This window comes from Marmota monax, unplaced genomic scaffold (assembly GCF_021218885.2).
Source record: "Marmota monax isolate L192 unplaced genomic scaffold, Marmota_monax_Labrador192_F-V1.1 WCK01_AAM20220418_F8-fsc00014, whole genome shotgun sequence".
NCBI classification, from domain to species: Eukaryota; Metazoa; Chordata; class Mammalia; order Rodentia; family Sciuridae; genus Marmota; species Marmota monax.
Window position 1 is genome coordinate 2,692,520 of NW_026695222.1, and position 7,260 is coordinate 2,699,779.

Consider the following 7,260-nt stretch of genomic DNA (forward strand, 5'->3'; position numbering starts at 1 on the left):
GCCCACAAAAGACTCTGTAGACAGAATATGAGGGGCTGGGAATCCATTCCCTGCTACTTGAGAATGTGCCTAAATCTTTCTTAGATATTTCGCTATATCCTACTGGGATGGAAGGGTGAATATTGAGAGCAGTAGATTGGAAAGAGCTTATTAATTTTGTTGTGTGAATGTGTTCTCACACATGCGTGCATGTATGAGTGTGTAACCAAAGATTTTTCTTGGGGGGGCAATAAAAACTAGGTGCCTGTTATTTTGTGCTTAGAGATAAAATACAAATTTGGCCTTATTTTTTTTTTTTTTAATTAGAAGTCAGGCAAAAACAAACAAACAAAAAACCTATAAAGATCCTTGTGTTTAGAAATTTATAGATAAGCCAGGCATGCTGGCACATGCCTGTAATACCAGTGATTTGGGAGGCTGAGGAGGAAGAATCACAAATTCAAGGCCAGCTTCAGCAATTTAGTGAGGCCCTAAGTAATTTATCAAGGTCTTGTCTCAAAAATAAAAAATAAAAAGGGCTGGAGATGTGGCTCAGAGGTGAAGCATCCCTGGATTAAATCCCTTGTGTGTGCGTGTGTATATATATATATATATATATATATATATATATATATATATATACTACATGATATATATCATATATATTAGCATAAGTTAAGGTGTCTTTCAATTCAGGAGAAAGAATGCTTTTTAAAAAAGACTCTAAGCACTATATGAATAGTATCTATATTAAGGGGATTAATAAGTACTCCTAACCCCAGTTTGCAAATATCCAAACACCCTGAATGGAAGCAGAACTCTATACTTCTGTAGATCTCAAAAATGTGGGAAGTACATGGTACAGGAGCATCCAAACTTCTATTCTTTACCCAAAGCACTGGGTTCTTTCTTTTCTCCTTCCCACCCATCCCCCTTTGGACCAAAGTCAGCCAGAATTTGGGGATTCATAGTAAGGGAAGGAAGCATGGCAGCATGAGGCCACTCTGCAAAGGTCCTCTAATTTGAGCATGAATCAAACTTACCAGCAAGCTTCATTCATCACAGTCCTGGATCATATTAACTCATCAGCTTATTGTCACCTTTGAAGGATTTCCAGCCAGAATCCCTCCAACTCTTGCATCCTAGAGAGAAACAGAGTACACATTGTTACCTGGGTCCCTTTTGTCCTTACTTAATAAGAAAGTTGAGCCACTAGATCTAGGCAAATAGAAATAAAAACACATATATCCCAGATGAAACCAATGAGAAAACTATAAGGAATACCTACTTTCACAAATGTCCAAATCTTTAAACATGTGTCTATTAAATGTATCTTTTAAAACTACCTAGAAAAATGTCGTGCAGCCTGCCAAAATAAAATCAGGTTATAGAACATTTTCACCTTTTCGCCTTCCAACAAATCGCTTGTTTTCCCATCTGAACAATAACCTTATTGTTTGCACGAAAGTACAGTACATGACTAGCCATGTTAGGAAGTGAATGAATTGTTGTGCTGTCAACATGATTTTTTTCCCACATACCTATTATATCTAGGAATTCCTTCCAAAGTTAGAAACTTTGAAGAAAATGCATGCTGAGTTTATCAGTTTTCATTATCCAGAGATCTAGGGACATTTCCAGGAGGGTTGCTCAGCAGTGTGAAATTATCATCTTCATTTCTACTTGCATAAGTTTCTGAATATATATTGTTGAACCCTTGTCCAAGTCTGGGGAGAATTTTGATCCATCATATTTTGCATGTTGTATGTAAGCTCAGGTCGTAGCCCTCTGTAAGGGTTCATTTTACTTCCTAGTACAGAATTATATGAAGACATCATAAAGGTTTAGGCATGAAATAAGATACCCTTAATCTTTCACTTCCCTTCTCCATCTTAGCACTTCAGAACTCAGGAGTCTACTGGCAAAAAAGAGGAGTTATCAGACCTCCAGCTATGTCTGATCTGGATGGTCCTCATTTTTTTTTTCTTAACTTGGCAAAAACAAAAATAAATCAGGTACTTCAACTATAAATCAGGGGGAAAAAATGTCTTGTGGATAACACATGAGCTGAGATGATGACTCCACATTCAGCCAAGCATAACACAAACAACAAGGCACTTAGAGCTTCCTATTCTGTTCCTCAACATCCACAAAGAGCAAATCAGGCCGAGAAACTTGTAGTTGGGTGAAGTCAGTTCCATGCAGCATCTGTATTAGTCAGGTTTTCAACTCTGTGACCAAAATACCCAACAAGACCTACACAGAGGAGGAAAAGCTTATTTTGGCTCACATGTTCAGAGGTTTAGTCCACGGTTGGCCAGTTCCATCACTCTGGGCTGGAGATGAGGCCAAAGGGACATGTGGCTGGGAAGCAAAAAGAAAAAGGAAGGGGCTACAGAGAATATAAATCCTTCCAGGGAATGCCCCCAGTGACACCTCCTCCAGCCACACCCTACCTGTGTAGGGTTACCACCCAGTCAGTCCACTCAAACTAGGATGGAGTGATTAGGTTAGAACTCTCATGGTCTAATCATTGAACCTCTGAATATTCCTGCATTGACAGCTTATCCAAACCATAACAGCCTCATTTCCGGCCTCAGTCAAGGCCATGTCTGCATTAATGAACACCAAAATACTACTCACACTCAAATTAATTTGCTCACAAAACTCTTATCATACAGACCAACCAGTCTTCAGTACATATCCCTCATATTTATCTGCTCTTTATCCTACATTCTTACTTGTCTTTATTTTCTTTAAGTTTCAAAGGGATGATTCAGCATAAAAATTAAAATAAAATGTACCCTTAGGTCCTTGGTATGCTCTCAATTCTAGGGCCAGATCAGATTTGTGTTAAGACCGCCACATACGTGCATAAATATGCTGTCTTGGATTCTTGCCGATATCTATACATAAAAAAATGAGTAATCATTCTTCAATCTGATTATTTTTTTCTCTTGGGTGAGAGATGGGAATACACAGAGGCTAATGCGCTTCTCCACCTCACTCTGTCGTCCCTCCAAGAGGCTAGCCCAAGCATGCTCTCATAGCAGAGGCAGAGGTGTGCCATTGGAAGTGGAAACATGCAAGTGAAGTGGGACTTCAAGCCTCTACATGTGTTTCATCTGCTCACAACTTATTGGCTAATACTAGACTCCTGGGTGCAGTCAGTCAAGGGGCAGGGAAGTAGAATACACTACCTCACGTGTCAAAAGGTTGTTTGGCCATAGGAAGGAGGAAAAGGTGGGGTTAGTGCAATGAATCTGCAACAATTATAGGAATTGTCACAGGTGATAAGAAAAAGAACCAGAGATAGTTTGTGTCCTAAAGGAAACTAGAACTCAGAGCTCTAACCTTAGGGTTTGTACAATTTATTGATGACACTCACTGCCTCTATTTGACTGAAGAGTAATGAAATGATTGGCAAAGTATTTCATGTATTTCTGCATTTTCAAATATAATCATACTGTCTAAAATAGCGATTAAGGATCCTATATGAATAAAATATGTTTGAACAACTTTCAAATAAACATGAAAAACTGTATTACCTATCTGATGTTTTAGGAGTTAAGATTTTATGCTATTAGAAAGCATAATGCAGGCCAGGCAAGCAGGGGTGGGGGGATACAGACACATAAACAATGATAGCTGGAGAAGTTTAAAATCTACTTAAAGTGACCATATTTGGCAAATAAAAACATATGATACCCAGTTAAATCTGAATTTCATAAACAAAGACTTATTTTTTAGTGTAAGTAAACCCTTTGTCTTTTGTTTTTTGTCTGAATTCAAATTTAACTGGGTATCCTCTATTTTGTCTGGCAATCCTAGCCTACTAAGAGATTTAAGATACATACAAATTATGGCTAACAAAGAATAATATGGAGAGATGGTGGGAGCTCTTTTGCCATGACTGCTGGGCCGATATCCGAATGGAACTAGGATGCCACTGTGTACGTGGGGTTAGTGATGAGGTTAGTGAACCACTGCTCTGGGAACTCTTTCTCCAGGCAGGGCCCATGGTCAACACCCACATGCCAAAGGATAGAGTCACTGGCCAGCACCAAGGTTATGGCTTTTTATGAATTCTTGAGTGAGGAAGATGTTGACTATGCCATAAAGATCATGAACATGATCAAACTGTATGGACAGCCAATATGTATAAACAAGGCATCTGCTCACAGCAAAAACCTGGATGTAGGGGCCAACATTTTCACTGGGAACCTGGACTCAGAAATTGATGAGAAGCTGCTTGATGATACTTTTAGCGTCTTTGGAGTCATCTTACAAACACCTAAAATTATGCGGGACCCTGATACAGGCAACTCCAAAGGTAATGCCTTTATTAATTTTGCTTCGTTGGATGCTTCGGATGCAGCAATTGAGACCATGAATGGGCAGTACCTCTGTAGCCGCCCTATCACTGTATCTTATACATTCAAGAAGGACTCAAAGGGCCAGCGTCATGGCTCAGCAGCTGAACAACTTCTGGCAGCCAAGAACCCCCTCTCCCAGGCTGACTGTCCTCATCAGCTGTTCGCAGATGCGCCCCCTCAACCCACTGCCCCCAATCCTGTGGTGTCATCATTGGGATCTGGTCTTCCTCCACCAGGCAAGCCTCCTCCTGGCTCCTTCTCACCTCTGGTGCTGCCTCCTAGAGCCGTCCCACCTGGGATACCTCCAGCTATGCCCCCACCACCTATGCCGCCTGGGGCTGGAGGACATGGCCCTCCATCAGCAGGAACTCCAGGGGCTAGACATTCTGGTCATGGGCATTCTAATCCTCACCCGTTCCCACAAGGTGGGATGCCCCATCCAGGAATGTCTCAGATGCAGCTGGCCCACCATGGCCCTCATGGCTTAGGACACCCACATGCGTGGACCTCCAGGCTCAGGGGGGCAACCACCACCTTGACCACCACCTGGAATGCCTCATCCTGGACCTCCTCCAATGGGCATGCCCCCTGAGGACCTTTGTTTGGATCTCCCAGGGGTCACCCAGATCCTATGACTCCACATGGTATGTGTGGGCCTCCTCCACTGATGCCACCTCATGGATACACTGGTCCTCCACGACCCTCCCCCCGCCCATGGCTACCACGGGGCCCCTCTCTGCACCCAGACCCATGCCCCAGCCTCCAGTTTCCCCCTGTGGCTCACTTCAGGCCCTCTCCCTCAGTAAATTCTCATTCTTCTTCCTCCTGTTCTATCTTTCCAATATCTTTTAGATTCCTTGGACTAATCAGAGTTGCTGTAGCTCCTTGGGGCGAGGGCACTAATCCCTCTCAGTCCCTCTGCCAATGCCACTTTTTTTTAAAGGAGCTCTTTCTCTCTCTCTTTTTTCTTACATTGGTCCTAAGTGTTTTTTTCAGATGCCCAGAGAAAATAAAACTTTGATCCTTGAAAAAAAAGAATAATATATACATACATGTATAAATTAAAAATATCAGTGTCGTTCATTCCTAAAGATTTTTTTCCAGAGGATTGCTGTAAGTATTCAGAATAAAAGTATAATTTTATAATAAATAATAAAGTGAATTTTGTATATCAGTTAACATCTCCCCCCCCAAAAAAACTTCTTACCAAAATTGTATAAAAAAGAAAGTATAACAAGATTTTTGTTTCACATGTGTATAGGGCAATTAATTCCATGACAGAGTTTGAGTGAATAGGAGTTGAACTTTACCATGTCAATGCAGTCACTAAACTTTCAGGGTTGTCATATGACTTTGATGGACTAAAAAGTGAAAACAAAGAGTAGGAACTCTGGATTCCACACACCACTGTGGAAAAGGCTGTCCCATGAAGATCTGATGCTATGGTCTAAATATGAGATAATCTTCAAAAACTCATGTGTGAAACAATGAAAGAATGTTCATAGGTGAAATGATTAGATTGAGAGTTGTAACCTAATCAGTGGATTAATCCACTGATATAGATCCTTTGGGTGCTAACCATAGGTAGGTTGGATATAACTGGAACTAGGTCACAGATGGTGTGCCTTTGGGGTATAAGTTTTGTCTCTAGTGAGCGGTTTGCTCTATGCTTCCTGGTTGCCATGTCCTGAGCTGCTGTCCTTCCCCACACCTTTCCACCATGATGTTATGCCTCAATTCAGGGCCAGAGCTATAGTCAGCTGACTGTGAACTGAATCTCTGAAACTATGAGCTTAAATAAAATTTTCCTCCTCTAAGTTGTTCTTGTCAAGTATTTTGGTCATAGTGACACAAAAGCTAACTAAAACATCTAGTAAACAGGTATAGATTTAGTGGATCATTTCTTCTAAATGTCTTTCTGAGAGTTCCAACTGGTGAGGAGATGATTACCAGTGGACTCAATTTTATACACCCCGTTTTTAGAAAACCCACCTGCAATGTCTAGGACACCCATATCAGAGCTTGACATATGAAGGCAAGAGATAAACAGTTAACTGGAAGAATTCAAAATTGTAAGTACAGTTAATAAATAAGGTAAAAGTTAAAATGAAGAATAAAATAGACATCAAAGATTTGTGGTGATCTGGACTAGTAGACAAGGTGAAGAGTTAATATGTGTGTGGTTCTATCAACAGCTGTCAGTGGGGAGGAATTTTAGAAAAAAAACACTACTAACAAAAAAACTTTCCTTCTAAATCTGGACAACTTATCTGTTAAAGCTGGTTCCCATTAAATGTTTGTTAATTCAATTTATAAGAGCCCCAGCCCAGTGGCTGCTGTCTGCTGCACACAATGGGGGCAGTATGTGTACAGACTGGCACTCTGCCAGTATATAGTGTCATACAGACTGGTATCTTGTATGTAAACATTGTTTGAATCTCTAATAATCAAAATTTTAAAAAAAAAATCTTTATGGCTCTAGTATTCTTATAATGCAAAGCAAATATTGAACTTCCTGTGTTCAGTTCCTGTGTTCAGGCTGTGGGCTTTCTTGTTGGCAATTGAATTTGAGTGGCAGAGGTTTGTTTGAACATTTTCATAAGGTCAAAGTTTTTACTTCCGCTAGGAAGAGGAGAGGAAGTTGCTTCTAAAGGAGAATCAACTCCATGTGATAAGTTTCATTGTCACTGGACTAGGACATTGAATTAAAAGCTATTAAAAAATAGGATGTTTTTTTCCTAAGATAAATATTGAAAATGTAGAACTGATACACATAGTGTCTTATGGATATGTTGTGGATTACTTTTAAGACAAGCTATAATTATATACAAAATAAATGCAAAAATAGTGGTACATAAGATGGTGGTCTTATTTACTTGATAAATTGTATCACTATACAAATACT

General features: G+C 40.2%; 1 pseudogene; it reads left to right on the forward strand.

Moving 5' to 3' along the window:
• Positions 1-3,888: 3,888 nt before the first annotated feature.
• On the forward strand, positions 3,889-5,161 carry LOC124085434 (splicing factor 3B subunit 4-like; annotated as a pseudogene).
• The last annotated feature ends 2,099 nt before the right edge of the window (positions 5,162-7,260 follow it).